This window comes from Lutzomyia longipalpis, chromosome 3 (assembly GCF_024334085.1).
Source record: "Lutzomyia longipalpis isolate SR_M1_2022 chromosome 3, ASM2433408v1".
Taxonomy (NCBI): domain Eukaryota; kingdom Metazoa; phylum Arthropoda; class Insecta; order Diptera; family Psychodidae; genus Lutzomyia; species Lutzomyia longipalpis.
Genome location: NC_074709.1, coordinates 15,502,249 through 15,521,427, shown reverse-complemented (window position 1 = coordinate 15,521,427; position 19,179 = coordinate 15,502,249). Strand labels below are relative to the sequence as shown.

Here is a 19,179-nt window from a genome sequence, read left to right as displayed (position 1 = left end):
TTTGCACATCTACCTATATAATAAAGAATGGTAATCGTATCTATACAGTTCCTTATATCAGGTGGTTTCCAGTGGCCGTATCCATTTTCCCCCCAAAGCCCCCCTTCAGGTAGCCCCCATATAAGGTTCATGCATTTTTTTGCGAATTTTTGGGATTTTATAAGTGACTCTTTTGGGATTTATAAGTGGCTCTAATCTACTTATAAACCATCATATTTTTTTTCACTAAAATTTGCGCTGAGTGCAACAAATCCCCGCGAAGCGGGGTGGGGAAAATTGGAGCGAAGCGACAATTTACCTCGTCATAATATAATTTTTATATGCTACTGCAACTCATGGTTATAACGAGTGATTTTAAAAGCTTTTTTACAACCCTTTTTTTTAATCCTTTGAAACAAAACTTAGGTATAAAATGATTAATTTTAAAACTTTTTGCAGATATTTATCATCTCAAATAATCTTGCCCAGTCAGGATGAAAATATTGATATGGCTATAAAGGAGCCTTCTTTCTTCTATTTTCTTACGAAAAAAAAATGCTAATTTTTGCAATCGGAGGTTAGAGATATCTTATATGCCTACATATAACGTGTCATAAGACTTTTGTATGTCATGTCTTACGTATGTTTTATGGATTTTATCAATTTTATGCAAAAAATTATGTTTTAGAGATTAACATTTTAACCCTGAATTTGTGTTGTGTTAGTAGAAAATTATTTTTCTGAGCTACCCTGTGATTCATTTGCGGGAATAATTATTCATTCCTCAGTGAAAAATCTGCGATTCCGAGAAATTATTTGGCTGAATTTTTGTCAATTACGGGAATTCGCAGAGTAATTTTTTTTTTCATTTTTTTTTTCAAATCTTTTATTTGCACTTTGAAAGATTTTTTTTTCTTTTCCGCGTTTTCTTTTTTTTTATTAGAAGAGAGATGGGTTTTGTATTTTATTCCGAATCTTTATAATTTTGCGGAATTCTTGTAAATTAAATTTTTGCTGAATTTAGAGCCTTTCTAGGGATGAACGGGAAACATTTAGCGACAGTTTTTCCCCTATAACCTCTAGCCGCGAAAGTGCGGAACAATTTAATAAAATTTAAAAATTACTAAGAGCCTTTTTGGGGACGAATGGAAAGCATTCTGTGGCAAATGTTTTCCCCCCAAAACCTCTAATTTTTCTTGCATAACCAGGATAAATGAAAAGGTCAAAACGAATGTTATCGACAGGCCTTTTCCCTGGGAAATGCATCAAAAATTAATAATATTTTGCAATTTTCTTTCTTTTTTTTATTATAATTTTTTCCTTAATTATTGGTGATATTTTCTGACATTTTGTACTCGTATGTGTGGTTTAATTCAGCCCCTTCACTCACACCTTATCTACCCTTTAAGCCTTTTAAGCGCTGCCAATTTACGTTCATTTTCTTTCTTATTAAATTTTAATTTATTTCAAATCACAATCTATTTTCTTTATTTTTTTTCCTCAATATCTTCCTGATTCTTGATCTTGGCTTTTATGCAATTGATCGTTCAGGTACTATCGCTTTAATTTATTTTTGCAAAGTTATCTGATAGGAAGAGTTTTGCATTCTCTTTAAATTCCATCTGCTTAATGGTAGTTACTGATATCCTTGGAAGGCTTTTCTTTGATTAGCACGAGACCTCTCGCGTCCATTGCGACTTTATTATGGTTCTTTAGTAACCACCCCCGCTGCAAAGTGGTACCCTCCTTCCGCGGGAAGATCAGCTTTGTCTGATTTTTCGGTGAAAATTCTTTTCTTTATAAAGATTTTCCGGGAAATTATCGGGATTCGTCCTGAAGTTTCACTGTGGTTCTTGGAACGAGATGTTGACTGTGTTCCCTCCTTCCAGATCCAACCGAATACCCTTGAGATGGTGGACCTTGTTGTCCCTTTTCTCATTCATGGGATTTTCCGCCCAAGTTTTGGCTCGTGTGGAACTCAATGTCTTTTCCAAGAGTTTAATTTTGTTAACTCTTTCCTTTCTAGATTCCTCTGCCATATTATCCTGCAACTTTATTCTTGTATTTTAATTTCTTCTTCATAAGCAGTTAGTTCGATTATGTTGGGCGCCATAAATATATACCAACCCTCCCATTGAAAGACGGGTGGTTATATTTAAAATGATTTTGTGGTGTTTTATTTTATAATTAATTTTTGTTCGTGAAATATTAAAAGAAAATTTGAAACTAAAATTATAAGTGACCCATGAAATATTGAACATTGTTTTTTCACCTTTGAAACGAATCGATTCTTCTAAAGAGCTCTCGCGAGTAAAAATTCCTCAAAAATTGTGAAAAAGACTTTAAAAACATAAAAAACTATTAAAATAAGTGAATTAGTGAAAGACGTGATACATGCAATTAGTGGTGAGTCTACATTTTTATTACAATTTTTATAAATAATTAAGTTTTTAATCTTTGTGTTTGTATAATTTATTATACACATAATTTGTTATTTTTGCAATCGGAGGTTAGAGATATCTCATATGACTTACGTATAACGTGTCATAAGACATGTTAATAAGTATGTTTTATGGATTTTATCAATTTTATGCAAAAATTTATGTTTTAGAGATGAAATTCTATTTTCTTGACCTTTATATAAGACTTTTTGATGCATTTATATAGTTTTTCTCCTTTTTCTGAAAGAAAATTTGGAAAAATAAAAATTATGTGCAAAATTGGTGTTTCCGCAAAATTTCGGCACGGCGCTAGTGTTTGTGAAAAAAAGTGCAAAAAAGGTGAAACGCTGATGCTGTGAAGGCCCTATGGATATAATGTGCGCGGTCGTAAAATATTAAAACAAAAAAAAATCACAATTTTTTGTGGAAATTGGCAATGTAAGTATGTTTTTCTAAAGAATTCTTGAATAGAGAGTGAGAGAAGTTTGTTACTAAACATTTAGGACTTTAGACTTTTCATTGAATTATTATTATTCAAATAATTAATTTTACAATGAAAAATTTTGATTTTATTTTATCTATTTTAGGGTGACGCGTAATGCTGTACGAGAATCTCAATCCGACAGTAAGGTGAAAAGGGAAGGTCAAGGGCAGAAGCCGGAGCAACAGAAGCAGCAAGTTGAGGAAGGTGGTGAACCCAATAAGGTGGAGAAAGCTGCTCAGGAGACAGTTGAAACGCCTTCGATGCCGGAGACGCAGGAAGAGAAGATGCCATTGCAGGGCTGCGGGAACTCAAGGAGGATGACAAGAAGGAGTTAATCGCTGCGTACACATCCGCAGGTGAGACAAAAAATTGTTTTCTTTAAAGTAGGGCAAGCCTTGGGCCGCCAGAAAGCGCCCGAGCTACCCTGCCATCACCAGTTACTATTTGCGGCGCCTTGCGCTACTGAGTAAACTGGATTTCCTCTCGATGATTTTCTAACAGGTTACAACTCTGTTCAGGTTTTTTTTATATTAAAAATATTTCGGGGTACTGTATTATTCAGCCCCCCTCCCCCTCCCGACTAATATCACATATTATAGATTTAAATGGAATTTGCTCACACGGGTTTGGGGGCTCAGGTTGGTTTTTTTTGCACATCTACCTATATAATAAAGAATGGTAATCGTATCTATACAGTTCCTTATATCAGGTGGTTTCCAGTGGCCGTATCCATTTTCCCCCCAAAGCCCCCCTTCAGGTAGCCCCCATATAAGGTTCATGCATTTTTTTGCGAATTTTTGGGATTTTATAAGTGACTCTTTTGGGATTTATAAGTGGCTCTAATCTACTTATAAACCATCATATTTTTTTTTCACTAAAATTTGCGCTGAGTGCAACAAATCCCCGCGAAGCGGGGTGGGGAAAATTGGAGCGAAGCGACAATTTACCTCGTCATAATATAATTTTTATATGCTACTGCAACTCATGGTTATAACGAGTGATTTTAAAAGCTTTTTTACAACCCTTTTTTTTAATCCTTTGAAACAAAACTTAGGTATAAAATGATTAATTTTAAAACTTTTTGCAGATATTTATCATCTCAAATAATCTTGCCCAGTCAGGATGAAAATATTGATATGGCTATAAAGGAGCCTTCTTTCTTCTATTTTCTTACGAAAAAAAAATGCTAATTTTTGCAATCGGAGGTTAGAGATATCTTATATGCCTACATATAACGTGTCATAAGACTTTTGTATGTCATGTCTTACGTATGTTTTATGGATTTTATCAATTTTATGCAAAAAATTATGTTTTAGAGATTAACATTTTAACCCTGAATTTGTGTTGTGTTAGTAGAAAATTATTTTTCTGAGCTACCCTGTGATTCATTTGCGGGAATAATTATTCATTCCTCAGTGAAAAATCTGCGATTCCGAGAAATTATTTGGCTGAATTTTTGTCAATTACGGGAATTCGCAGAGTAATTTTTTTTTTCATTTTTTTTTTCAAATCTTTTATTTGCACTTTGAAAGATTTTTTTTTCTTTTCCGCGTTTTCTTTTTTTTTATTAGAAGAGAGATGGGTTTTGTATTTTATTCCGAATCTTTATAATTTTGCGGAATTCTTGTAAATTAAATTTTTGCTGAATTTAGAGCCTTTCTAGGGATGAACGGGAAACATTTAGCGACAGTTTTTCCCCTATAACCTCTAGCCGCGAAAGTGCGGAACAATTTAATAAAATTTAAAAATTACTAAGAGCCTTTTTGGGGACGAATGGAAAGCATTCTGTGGCAAATGTTTTCCCCCCAAAACCTCTAATTTTTCTTGCATAACCAGGATAAATGAAAAGGTCAAAACGAATGTTATCGACAGGCCTTTTCCCTGGGAAATGCATCAAAAATTAATAATATTTTGCAATTTTCTTTCTTTTTTTTATTATAATTTTTTCCTTAATTATTGGTGATATTTTCTGACATTTTGTGCTCGTATGTGTGGTTTAATTCAGCCCCTTCACTCACACCTTATCTACCCTTTAAGCCTTTTAAGCGCTGCCAATTTACGTTCATTTTCTTTCTTATTAAATTTTAATTTATTTCAAATCACAATCTATTTTCTTTATTTTTTTTCCTCAATATCTTCCTGATTCTTGATCTTGGCTTTTATGCAATTGATCGTTCAGGTACTATCGCTTTAATTTATTTTTGCAAGGTTATCTGATAGGAAGAGTTTTGCATTCTCTTTAAATTCCATCTGCTTAATGGTAGTTACTGATATCCTTGGAAGGCTTTTCTTTGATTAGCACGAGACCTCTCGCGTCCATTGCGACTTTATTATGGTTCTTTAGTAACCACCCCCGCTGCAAAGTGGTACCCTCCTTCCGCGGGAAGATCAGCTTTGTCTGATTTTTCGGTGAAAATTCTTTTCTTTATAAAGATTTTCCGGGAAATTATCGGGATTCGTCCTGAAGTTTCACTGTGGTTCTTGGAACGAGATGTTGACTGTGTTCCCTCCTTCCAGATCCAACCGAATACCCTTGAGATGGTGGACCTTGTTGTCCCTTTTCTCATTCATGGGATTTTCCGCCCAAGTTTTGGCTCGTGTGGAACTCAATGTCTTTTCCAAGAGTTTAATTTTGTTAACTCTTTCCTTTCTAGATTCCTCTGCCATATTATCCTGCAACTTTATTCTTGTATTTTAATTTCTTCTTCATAAGCAGTTAGTTCGATTATGTTGGGCGCCATAAATATATACCAACCCTCCCATTGAAAGACAGGGTGGTTATATTTAAAATGATTTTGTGGTGTTTTATTTTATAATTAATTTTTGTTCGTGAAATATTAAAAGAAAATTTGAAACTAAAATTATAAGTGACCCATGAAATATTGAACATTGTTTTTTCACCTTTGAAACGAATCGATTCTTCTAAAGAGCTCTCGCGAGTAAAAATTCCTCAAAAATTGTGAAAAAGACTTTAAAAACATAAAAAACTATTAAAATAAGTGAATTAGTGAAAGACGTGATACATGCAATTAGTGGTGAGTCTACATTTTTATTACAATTTTTATAAATAATTAAGTTTTTAATCTTTGTGTTTGTATAATTTATTATACACATAATTTGTTATTTTTGCAATCGGAGGTTAGAGATATCTCATATGACTTACGTATAACGTGTCATAAGACATGTTAATAAGTATGTTTTATGGATTTTATCAATTTTATGCAAAAATTTATGTTTTAGAGATGAAATTCTATTTTCTTGACCTTTATATAAGACTTTTTGATGCATTTATATAGTTTTTCTCCTTTTTCTGAAAGAAAATTTGGGAAAATAAAAATTATGTGCAAAATTGGTGTTTCCGCAAAATTTCGGCACGGCGCTAGTGTTTGTGAAAAAAAGTGCAAAAAAGGTGAAACGCTGATGCTGTGAAGGCCCTATGGATATAATGTGCGCGGTCGTAAAATATTAAAACAAAAAAAAATCACAATTTTTTGTGGAAATTGGCAATGTAAGTATGTTTTTCTAAAGAATTCTTGAATAGAGAGTGAGAGAAGTTTGTTACTAAACATTTAGGACTTTAGACTTTTCATTGAATTATTATTATTCAAATAATTAATTTTACAATGAAAAATTTTGATTTTATTTTATCTATTTTAGGGTGACGCGTAATGCTGTACGAGAATCTCAATCCGACAGTAAGGTGAAAAGGGAAGGTCAAGGGCAGAAGCCGGAGCAACAGAAGCAGCAAGTTGAGGAAGGTGGTGAACCCAATAAGGTGGAGAAAGCTGCTCAGGAGACAGTTGAAACGCCTTCGATGCCGGAGACGCAGGAAGAGAAGATGCCAGAATCGACCACAGATGCCAGTTGTGAAGAAAGCAACAACGGTGAAGGTGCAAACAGGTATCTTTCACTGTGTTATCACGAGAATGGCAACGACAATTGAAGAGAACCTCCAGGAAGACAATTTTCTATACCATCGTGTGAGGGATGTCAACATTCGATGTGACCTTGCGGAACAGAATTTCGGCATGACAAAGTTGCAGGACATCTAGAGGAAGGAGCAACGCGATGGTATTAAAGATGTCATTGCAGGGCAGCGGAAACTCAAGGAGGATGACAAGAAGGAATTAACGGATCTCCTTGATTGTCATTTCTGATCCGGAGAAGCAGCCAATTAAGTAAGTGTCCCGGAAGACAAACAAGAGACGCTTCCAGAGCAGATAAACTTTGAGGATTTCACGTAAGTTTCTGTGAAAGATTTTTTTAGAAAAATATTTATTCTTAAGAACTTTTGAGAACTTCAAGAAATTCAAAGTGAAAGAACAGAACTCTTGAGTTAATTTGTTGAAAAAGAAAGATCTTTTTCTCTTTAAAGAATTCTTGAATAGAGAGTGAGAGAAGTTTGTTACTAAATATTTAGGACTTTTCATTGAATTATTTTTAAACAAATAATTATTAGTTTTGTAATGAAAAATTTGATTTCCTTCCTATTTTAGGGTGACGCGTAATGCTGTACGAAAATCTCAATCCGTCAGTAAGGTGAAAAAGGAAGGTCAAGGGCAGAAGACGGAGCAACAGAAGCAGCAAATTGAGGAAGGTGGTGAACCCAATAAGGTGGAGAAAGCTGCTCAGGAGACAGTTAAAACGCCTTCTATGCCGGAGACGCAGGAAGAGAAGAAGCCAGAATCGACCACAGATGCCAGTTATGAAGAACGCAACAACGGTGAAGGTGCAAACAGGTGTCTTTCACTGTATTATCACGAGAATGGCAACGACAATTGAAGAGAACCTCCAGGAAGACAATTTTCTATACCATCGTGTGAGGGATGTCAACATTCGATGTGACCTTGCGCAACAGAATTTCGGCATGACAAAGTTGCAGGACATCTAGAGGAAGGAGCAACGCGATGGTATTAAAGATGCCATTGCAGGGCAGCGGAAACTCAAGGAGGATGACAAGAAGGAATTAACGGATCTCCTTGATTGTCATTTCTGATCCGGAGAAGCAGCCAATTAAGTCAGTGTCCCGGAAGACAAACAAGAGACGCTTCCAGAGCAGATAAACTTTGAGGATTTCACGTAAGTTTCTGTGAAAGATTTTTTTAGAAAAAAATTTATTCTTAAGAACTTTTGAGAACTTCAAGAAATTCAAAGTGAAAGAACAGAACTCTTAAGTTAATTTGTTGAAAAAGAAAGATCTTTTTCTCTTTAAAGAATTCTTGAATAGAGAGTGAGAGAAGTTTGTTACTAAATATTTAGGACTTTTCATTGAATTATTATTATTCAAATAATTAATTTTGCAATGAAAAATTTTGATTTTATTTTATCTATTTTAGGGTGACGCGTAATGCTGTACGAAAATCTCAATCCGTCAGTAAGGTGAAAAAAGAAGGTCAAGAGCAGAAGTCGAAGCAACAGAAGCAGCAAGTTGAGGAAGGTGGTGAACCCAATAAGGTGGAGAAAGCTGCTCAGGAGACAGTTGTAACGCCTTCGATGCCTGAGACGCCTGAGACAAACGAGAGACGCTTCCAGAGCAGATGAGGATTTGAGGATTTCACGTAAGTTTCTGTGAAAGATTTTTTTTTTGAGAAATTTATTTGTTTTTAGAACTTTTGAGTTGTTATCTTCAAAGTGAAAGAAAAGAATTCTTGAGTTAATTTGTTGAGAAAAAAATTCTAAAGAATTCTTGAATAGAGAGTGAGATAAGTTTGTTACTAAACATTTAGGACTTTAGACTTTTCATTGAATTATTATTATTCAAATAATTAATTTTGCAATGAAAAATTTTGATTTTATTTTATCTATTTTAGGGTGATGCGTAATGCCGTACGTGAATCTCAATCCGACAGTAAGGTGAAAAGGGAAGGTCAAGGGCAGAAGCCGGAGCAACAGAAGCAGCAAGTTGAGGAAGGTGGTGAACCCAATAAGGTGGAGAAAGCTGCTCAGGAGACAGTTGAAACGCCTTCGATGCCAGAGACGCAGGAAGAGAAGAAGCCAGAATCGACCACAGATGCCAGTTGTGAAGAAAGCAACAACGGTGCACCGTGTGCGTGAATAGATGCATGAATTTTCACGTCGGTACCACCACGTGAAAGGTGAGAAAATTTTGATTTTAATGCTTTTTTTTTATTTTTTTCAAATCCTCCCACAAACACCCCCTGAAAATTCATTTTCTTTTTCATTCACTCTTTTTACGCCTATGAAAAAATTCTTTTGACACCTCGCTCACCTAAAGTATTGAATAAATGTACCATGAATGTTAATTTAAGTCCTTAATTATTTTCGTTATTGTCTATATATAAAGTCTTATCCACATTAAGCATTGGCCGTATAAAAATAAAATAATATGAGGTCTGAATTGGGCCATCCTCCCCTATTACAAAACTTCTTTTTATTATTTTCAAATTATCAGGGCCGAATTCACCGAAAAATAAGATTGTAATGAGAAATTTGATTTCCTTCCTATTTTAGGGTGACGCGTAATGCTGTACGTGAATCTCAATCCGACAGTAAGGTGAAAAAAGAAGGTCAAAAGCAGAAGTCGAAGCAACAGAAGCAGCAAGTTGAGGAAGGTGGTGAACCCAATAAGGTGGAGAAAGCTGCTCAGGAGACAGTTGAAACGCCTTCTATGACGCAGGAAGAGAAGAAGCCAGAATCGACCACAGATGCCAGTTGTGAAGAAAGCAACAACAGTGCACCGTGTGCGTGAATAGATGCATGAATTTTCACGTCGGTACCACCACGTGAAAGGTGAGAAAATTTTGATTTTAATGCTTTTTTTTTATTTTTTTCAAATCCTCCCACAAACACCCCCTGAAAATTCATTTTCTTTTTCATTCACTCTTTTTACGCCTATGAAAAAAATCTTTTGACACCTCGCTCACCTAAAGTATTGAATAATATTTAAAAAAAAAATTTCACGAGTGGAAAGGGGGGAAAATGTAGATGTCCAAAGTGCCTCTATTTATTTAAATATCCCCAAAATTACGAAATTCCCCAAAATTTTGCGCCACTCGCGACACTTACGTCACCACACACCCTTGGTGTGTTTGTGTGGAAATTCAATGCTTTCTTTTCACGCACCGTGTGCGTGAATAGATGCATGAATTTTCACGTCGGTACCATCACGTGAAAATTGAAAAGAATATTGAAAAGAAGAAGTTATATATTAGGGAAGAACAGCCTTATTTGGACTGCTCACAAAATATGGTGTAAAATATAAATATTTTTTTTTATTTAGTACCATGAATGTTAATTTAAGTCCTTAATTATTTTCGTTATTGTCTATATATAAAGTCTTATCCACATTAAGCACTGGCCGTATAAAAATAAAATAATATGAGGTCTGAATTGGGCCATCCTCCCCTATTACAAAACTTCTTTTTATTATTTTCAAATTATCAGGGCCGAATTCACCGAAAAATAAGATTGTAATGAAAAATTTGATTTCCTTCCTATTTTAGGGTGACGCGTAATGCTGTACGAGAATCTCAATCCGTCAGTAAGGTGAAAAGGGAAGGTCAAGAGCAGAAGCCGGAGCAACAGAAGCAGCAAGTTGAGGAAGGTGGTGAACCCAATAAGGTGGAGAAAGCTGCTCAGGAGACAGTTGAAACGCCTTCTATGCCGGAGACGCAGGAAGAGAAGAAGCCAGAATCGACCACAGATGCCAGTTGTGAAGAAAGCAACAACGGTGCACCGTGTGCGTGAATAGATGCATGAATTTTCACGTCGGTACCACCACGTGAAAGGTGAGAAAATTTTGATTTTAATGCTTTTTTTTTTTTTTTTTCAAATCCTCCCACAAACACCCCCTGAAAATTCATTTTCTTTTTCATTCACTCTTTTTACGCCTATGAAAAAATTCTTTTGACACCTCGCTCACCTAAAGTATTGAATAAAATTTAAAAAAAAAAATTTCACGAGTGGAAAGGGGGGAAAATGTAGATGTCCAAAGTGCCTCTATTTATTTAAATATCCCCAAAATTACGAAATTCCCCAAAATTTTGCGCCACTCGCGACACTTACGTCACCACACACCCTTGGTGTGTTTGTGTGGAAATTCAATGCTTTCTTTTCACGCACCGTGTGCGTGAATAGATGCATGAATTTTCACGTCGGTACCATCACGTGAAAATTGAAAAGAATATTGAAAAGAAGAAGTTATATATTAGGGAAGAACAGCCTTATTTGGACTGCTCACAAAATATGGTGTAAAATATAAATATTTTTTTTTATTTAGTACCATGAATGTTAATTTAAGTCCTTAATTATTTTCGTTATTGTCTATATATAAAGTCTTATCCACATTAAGCATTGGCCGTATAAAAATAAAATAATATGAGGTCTGAATTGGGCCATCCTCCCCTATTACAAAACTTCTTTTTATTATTTTCAAATTATCAGGGCCGAATTCACCGAAAAATAAGATTGCAATGAAAAATTTTGATTTCCTTCCTATTTTAAGGTGACGCGTAATGCTGTACGAGAATCTCAATCCGTCAGTAAGGTGAAAAAAGAAGGTCAAGAGCAGAAGTCGAAGCAACAGAAGCAGCAAGTTGAGGAAGGTGGTGAACCCAATAAGGTGGAGAAAGCTGCTCAGGAGACAGTTGAAACGCCTTCGATGCCTGAGACGCAGGAAGAGAAGAAGCCAGAATCGACCACAGATGCCAGTTGTGAAGAAAGCAACAACAGTGCACCGTGTGCGTGAATAGATGCATGAATTTTCACGTCGGTACCACCACGTGAAAGGTGAGAAAATTTTGATTTTAATGCTTTTTTTATTTTTTTCAAATCCTCCCACAAACACCCCCTGAAAATTCATTTTCTTTTTCATTCACTCTTTTTACGCCTATGAAAAAATTCTTTTGACACCTCGCTCATCTAAAGTATTGAATAAAATTAAAAAAAAAATTTCACGAGTGGAAAGGGGGGAAAATGTAGATGTCCAAAGTGCCTCTATTTATTTAAATATCCCCAAAATTACGAAATTCCCCAAAATTTTGCGCCACTCGCGACACTTACGTCACCACACACCCTTGGTGTGTTTGTGTGGAAATTCAATGCTTTCTTTTCACGCACCGTGTGCGTGAATAGATGCATGAATTTTCACGTCGGTACCATCACGTGAAAATTGAAAAGAATATTGAAAAGAAGAAGTTATATATTAGGGAAGAACAGCCTAATTTGGACTGCTCACAAAATATGGTGTAAAATATAAATATTTTTTTTTTATTTAGTACCATGAATGTTAATTTAAGTCCATAATTATTTTCGTTATTGTCTATATATAAAGTCTTATCCACATTAAGCATTGGCCGTATAAAAATAAAATAATATGAGGTCTGAATTGGGCCATCCTCCCCTATTACAAAACTTCTTTTTATTATTTTCAAATTATCAGGGCCGAATTCACCGAAAAATAAGATTGCAATGAAAAATTTTGATTTCCTTCCTATTTTAAGGTGACGCGTAATGCTGTACGAGAATCTCAATCCGTCAGTAAGGTGAAAAAAGAAGGTCAAGAGCAGAAGTCGAAGCAACAGAAGCAGCAAGTTGAGGAAGGTGGTGAACCCAATAAGGTGGAGAAAGCTGCTCAGGAGACAGTTGTAACGCCTTCGATGCCTGAGACGCCTGAGACAAACGAGAGACGCTTCCAGAGCAGATGAGGATTTGAGGATTTCACGTAAGTTTCTGTGAAAGATTTTTTTTTTTTGAGAAATTTATTTGTTTTTAGAACTTTTGAGTTGTTATCTTCAAAGTGAAAGAAAAGAATTCTTGAGTTAATTTGTTGAGAAAAAAATTCTAAAGAATTCTTGAATAGAGAGTGAGATAAGTTTGTTACTAAACATTTAGGACTTTAGACTTTTCATTGAATTATTATTATTCAAATAATTAATTTTGCAATGAAAAATTTTGATTTTATTTTATCTATTTTAGGGTGATGCGTAATGCCGTACGTGAATCTCAATCCGACAGTAAGGTGAAAAGGGAAGGTCAAGGGCAGAAGCCGGAGCAACAGAAGCAGCAAGTTGAGGAAGGTGGTGAACCCAATAAGGTAGAGAAAGCTGCTCAGGAGACAGTTGAAACGCCTTCGATGCCTGAGACGCCTGAGACAAACGAGAGACGCTTCCAGAGCAGATGAGGATTTGAGGATTTCACGTAAGTTTCTGTGAAAGATTTTTTTTTTGAGAAATTTATTTGTTTTTAGAACTTTTGAGTAGGTATCTTCAAAGTGAAAGAAAAGAATTCTTGAGTTAATTTGTTGAGAAAAAAATTCTAAAGAATTCTTGAATAGAGAGTGAGATAAGTTTGTTACTAAACATTTAGGACTTTAGACTTTTCATTGAATTATTATTATTCAAATAATTAATTTTGCAATGAAAAATTTTGATTTTATTTTATCTATTTTAGGGTGATGCGTAATGCCGTACGTGAATCTCAATCCGACAGTAAGGTGAAAAGGGAAGGTCAAGGGCAGAAGCCGGAGCAACAGAAGCAGCAAGTTGAGGAAGGTGGTGAACCCAATAAGGTGGAGAAAGCTGCTCAGGAGACAGTTGAAACGCCTTCGATGCCAGAGACGCAGGAAGAGAAGAAGCCAGAATCGACCACAGATGCCAGTTGTGAAGAAAGCAACAACGGTGCACCGTGTGCGTGAATAGATGCATGAATTTTCACGTCGGTACCACCACGTGAAAGGTGAGAAAATTTTGATTTTAATGCTTTTTTTTTTATTTTTTTCAAATCCTCCCACAAACACCCCCTGAAAATTCATTTTCTTTTTCATTCACTCTTTTTACGCCTATGAAAAAATTCTTTTGACACCTCGCTCACCTAAAGTATTGAATAAAATTAAAAAAAAAAATTTCACGAGTGGAAAGGGGGGAAAATGTAGATGTCCAAAGTGCCTCTATTTATTTAAATATCCCCAAAATTACGAAATTCCCCAAAATTTTGCGCCACTCGCGACACTTACGTCACCACACACCCTTGGTGTATTTGTGTGGAAATTCAATGCTTTCTTTTCACGCACCGTGTGCGTGAATAGATGCATGAATTTTCACGTGGGTACCACCACGTGAAAATTGAAAAGAATATTGAAAAGAAGAAGTTATATATTAGGGAAGAACAGCCTAATTTGGACTGCTCACAAAATATGGTGTAAAATATTAATATTTTTTTTTATTTAGTACCATGAATGTTAATTTAAGTCCTTAATTATTTTCGTTATTGTCTATATATAAAGTCTTATCCACATTAGGCACTGGCCGTATAAAAATAAAATAATATGAGGTCTGAATTGGGCCATCCTCCCCTATTACAAAACTTCTTTTTATTATTTTCAAATTATCAGGGCCGAATTCACCGAAAAATAAGATTGTAATGAAAAATTTGATTTCCTTCCTATTTTAGGGTGACGCGTAATGCTGTACGTGAATCTCAATCCGACAGTAAGGTGAAAAAAGAAGGTCAAAAGCAGAAGTCGAAGCAACAGAAGCAGCAAGTTGAGGAAGGTGGTGAACCCAATAAGGTGGAGAAAGCTGCTCAGGAGACAGTTGAAACGCCTTCTATGACGCAGGAAGAGAAGAAGCCAGAATCGACCACAGATGCCAGTTGTGAAGAAAGCAACAACAGTGCACCGTGTGCGTGAATAGATGCATGAATTTTCACGTCGGTACCACCACGTGAAAGGTGAGAAAATTTTGATTTTAATGCTTTTTTTTTATTTTTTTCAAATCCTCCCACAAACACCCCCTGAAAATTCATTTTCTTTTTCATTCACTCTTTTTACGCCTATGAAAAAAATCTTTTGACACCTCGCTCACCTAAAGTATTGAATAATATTTAAAAAAAAATTTCACGAGTGGAAAGGGGGGAAAATGTAGATGTCCAAAGTGCCTCTATTTATTTAAATATCCCCAAAATTACGAAATTCCCCAAAATTTTGCGCCACTCGCGACACTTACGTCACCACACACCCTTGGTGTGTTTGTGTGGAAATTCAATGCTTTCTTTTCACGCACCGTGTGCGTGAATAGATGCATGAATTTTCACGTCGGTACCATCACGTGAAAATTGAAAAGAATATTGAAAAGAAGAAGTTATATATTAGGGAAGAACAGCCTTATTTGGACTGCTCACAAAATATGGTGTAAAATATAAATATTTTTTTTTATTTAGTACCATGAATGTTAATTTAAGTCCTTAATTATTTTCGTTATTGTCTATATATAAAGTCTTATCCACATTAGGCACTGGCCGTATAAAAATAAAATAATATGAGGTCTGAATTGGGCCATCCTCCCCTATTACAAAACTTCTTTTTATTATTTTCAAATTATCAGGGCCGAATTCACCGAAAAATAAGATTGTAATGAAAAATTTGATTTCCTTCCTATTTTAGGGTGACGCGTAATGCTGTACGAGAATCTCAATCCGTCAGTAAGGTGAAAAGGGAAGGTCAAGAGCAGAAGCCGGAGCAACAGAAGCAGCAAGTTGAGGAAGGTGGTGAACCCAATAAGGTGGAGAAAGCTGCTCAGGAGACAGTTGAAACGCCTTCTATGCCGGAGACGCAGGAAGAGAAGAAGCCAGAATCGACCACAGATGCCAGTTGTGAAGAAAGCAACAACGGTGCACCGTGTGCGTGAATAGATGCATGAATTTTCACGTCGGTACCACCACGTGAAAGGTGAGAAAATTTTGATTTTAATGCTTTTTTTATTTTTTTCAAATCCTCCCACAAACACCCCCTGAAAATTCATTTTCTTTTTCATTCACTCTTTTTACGCCTATGAAAAAATTCTTTTGACACCTCGCTCACCTAAAGTATTGAATAAAATTTAAAAAAAAAAATTTCACGAGTGGAAAGGGGGGAAAATGTAGATGTCCAAAGTGCCTCTATTTATTTAAATATCCCCAAAATTACGAAATTCCCCAAAATTTTGCGCCACTCGCGACACTTACGTCACCACACACCCTTGGTGTGTTTGTGTGGAAATTCAATGCTTTCTTTTCACGCACCGTGTGCGTGAATAGATGCATGAATTTTCACGTCGGTACCATCACGTGAAAATTGAAAAGAATATTGAAAAGAAGAAGTTATATATTAGGGAAGAACAGCCTTATTTGGACTGCTCACAAAATATGGTGTAAAATATAAATATTTTTTTTTATTTAGTACCATGAATGTTAATTTAAGTCCTTAATTATTTTCGTTATTGTCTATATATAAAGTCTTATCCACATTAAGCATTGGCCGTATAAAAATAAAATAATATGAGGTCTGAATTGGGCCATCCTCCCCTATTACAAAACTTCTTTTTATTATTTTCAAATTATCAGGGCCGAATTCACCGAAAAATAAGATTGCAATGAAAAATTTTGATTTCCTTCCTATTTTAAGGTGACGCGTAATGCTGTACGAGAATCTCAATCCGTCAGTAAGGTGAAAAAAGAAGGTCAAGAGCAGAAGTCGAAGCAACAGAAGCAGCAAGTTGAGGAAGGTGGTGAACCCAATAAGGTGGAGAAAGCTGCTCAGGAGACAGTTGAAACGCCTTCGATGCCTGAGACGCAGGAAGAGAAGAAGCCAGAATCGACCACAGATGCCAGTTGTGAAGAAAGCAACAACAGTGCACCGTGTGCGTGAATAGATGCATGAATTTTCACGTCGGTACCACCACGTGAAAGGTGAGAAAATTTTGATTTTAATGCTTTTTTTATTTTTTTCAAATCCTCCCACAAACACCCCCTGAAAATTCATTTTCTTTTTCATTCACTCTTTTTACGCCTATGAAAAAATTCTTTTGACACCTCGCTCACCTAAAGTATTGAATAAAATTTAAAAAAAAAAATTTCACGAGTGGAAAGGGGGGAAAATGTAGATGTCCAAAGTGCCTCTATTTATTTAAATATCCCCAAAATTACGAAATTCCCCAAAATTTTGCGCCACTCGCGACACTTACGTCACCACACACCCTTGGTGTGTTTGTGTGGAAATTCAATGCTTTCTTTTCACGCACCGTGTGCGTGAATAGATGCATGAATTTTCACGTCGGTACCATCACGTGAAAATTGAAAAGAATATTGAAAAGAAGAAGTTATATATTAGGGAAGAACAGCCTTATTTGGACTGCTCACAAAATATGGTGTAAAATATAAATATTTTTTTTTATTTAGTACCATGAATGTTAATTTAAGTCCTTAATTATTTTCGTTATTGTCTATATATAAAGTCTTATCCACATTAAGCATTGGCCGTATAAAAATAAAATAATATGAGGTCTGAATTGGGCCATCCTCCCCTATTACAAAACTTCTTTTTATTATTTTCAAATTATCAGGGCCGAATTCACCGAAAAATAAGATTGCAATGAAAAATTTTGATTTCCTTCCTATTTTAAGGTGACGCGTAATGCTGTACGAGAATCTCAATCCGTCAGTAAGGTGAAAAAAGAAGGTCAAGAGCAGAAGTCGAAGCAACAGAAGCAGCAAGTTGAGGAAGGTGGTGAACCCAATAAGGTGGAGAAAGCTGCTCAGGAGACAGTTGTAACGCCTTCGATGCCTGAGACGCCTGAGACAAACGAGAGACGCTTCCAGAGCAGATGAGGATTTGAGGATTTCACGTAAGTTTCTGTGAAAGATTTTTTTTTTTGAGAAATTTATTTGTTTTTAGAACTTTTGAGTTGTTATCTTCAAAGTGAAAGAAAAGAATTCTTGAGTTAATTTGTTGAGAAAAAAATTCTAAAGAATTCTTGAATAGAGAGTGAGAAAAGTTTGTTACTAAACATTTAGGACTTTAGACTTTTCATTGAATTATTATTATTCAAATAATTAATTTTGCAATGAAAAATTTTGATTTTATTTTATCTATTTTAGGGTGATGCGTAATGCCGTACGTGAATCTCAATCCGACAGTAAGGTGAAAAGGGAAGGTCAAGGGCAGAAGCCGGAGCAACAGAAGCAGCAAGTTGAGGAAGGTGGTGAACCCAATAAGGTAGAGAAAGCTGCTCAGGAGACAGTTGAAACGCCTTCGATGCCTGAGACGCCTGAGACAAACGAGAGACGCTTCCAGAGCAGATGAGGATTTGAGGATTTCACGTAAGTTTCTGTGAAAGATTTTTTTTTTGAGAAATTTATTTGTTTTTAGAACTTTTGAGTAGGTATCTTCAAAGTGAAAGAAAAGAATTCTTGAGTTAATTTGTTGAGAAAAAAATTCTAAAGAATTCTTGAATAGAGAGTGAGATAAGTTTGTTACTAAACATTTAGGACTTTAGACTTTTCATTGAATTATTATTATTCAAATAATTAATTTTGCAATGAAAAATTTTGATTTTATTTTATCTATTTTAGGGTGATGCGTAATGCCGTACGTGAATCTCAATCCGACAGTAAGGTGAAAAGGGAAGGTCAAGGGCAGAAGCCGGAGCAACAGAAGCAGCAAGTTGAGGAAGGTGGTGAACCCAATAAGGTGGAGAAAGCTGCTCAGGAGACAGTTGAAACGCCTTCGATGCCAGAGACGCAGGAAGAGAAGAAGCCAGAATCGACCACAGATGCCAGTTGTGAAGAAAGCAACAACGGTGCACCGTGTGCGTGAATAGATGCATGAATTTTCACGTCGGTACCACCACGTGAAAGGTGAGAAAATTTTGATTTTAATGCTTTTTTTTTTGTTCAAATCCTCCCACAAACACCCCCTGAAAATTCATTTTCTTTTTCATTCACTCTTTTTACGCCTATGAAAAAATTCTTTTGACACCTCGCTCACCTAAAGTATTGAATAAAATTAAAAAAAAAAATTTCACGAGTGGAAAGGGGGGAAAATGTAGATGTCCAAAGTGCCTCTATTTATTTAAATATCCCCAAAATTACGAAATTCCCCAAAATTTTGCGCCACTCGCGACACTTACGTCACCACACACCCTTGGTGTATTTGTGTGGAAATTCAATGCTTTCTTTTCACGCACCGTGTGCGTGAATAGATGCATGAATTTTCACGTGGGTACCACCACGTGAAAATTGAAAAGAATATTGAAAAGAAGAAGTTATATATTAGGGAAGAACAGCCTAATTTGGACTGCTCACAAAATATGGTGTAAAATATTAATATTTTTTTTTATTTAGTACCATGAATGTTAATTTAAGTCCTTAATTATTTTCGTTATTGTCTATATATAAAGTCTTATCCACATTAAGCACTGGCCGTATAAAAATAAAATAATATGAGGTCTGAATTGGGCCATCCTCCCCTATTACAAAACTTCTTTTTATTATTTTCAAATT

At 35.5% G+C, this 19,179-nt stretch overlaps 1 long non-coding RNA gene across 1 annotated transcript in view; it reads left to right on the top strand.

The window, feature by feature from the left end:
- The window catches only part of LOC129793438 (uncharacterized), a 44,727-nt gene that overhangs the window by 10,514 nt on the left and 15,034 nt on the right, over window positions 1-19,179 (top strand). The window contains exons 7-23 of the long non-coding RNA XR_008750907.1: window positions 3,008-3,260; window positions 6,562-7,144; window positions 7,401-7,983; window positions 8,241-8,462; window positions 8,715-8,999; window positions 9,376-9,654; window positions 10,368-10,652; window positions 11,369-11,652; window positions 12,366-12,586; window positions 12,841-13,062; window positions 13,315-13,599; window positions 14,314-14,592; window positions 15,305-15,589; window positions 16,304-16,587; window positions 17,302-17,522; window positions 17,776-17,997; window positions 18,250-18,534. This is a non-coding gene — a long non-coding RNA (uncharacterized LOC129793438). The remainder of the gene's footprint in view (window positions 1-3,007; window positions 3,261-6,561; window positions 7,145-7,400; window positions 7,984-8,240; window positions 8,463-8,714; window positions 9,000-9,375; window positions 9,655-10,367; window positions 10,653-11,368; window positions 11,653-12,365; window positions 12,587-12,840; window positions 13,063-13,314; window positions 13,600-14,313; window positions 14,593-15,304; window positions 15,590-16,303; window positions 16,588-17,301; window positions 17,523-17,775; window positions 17,998-18,249; window positions 18,535-19,179) is intronic.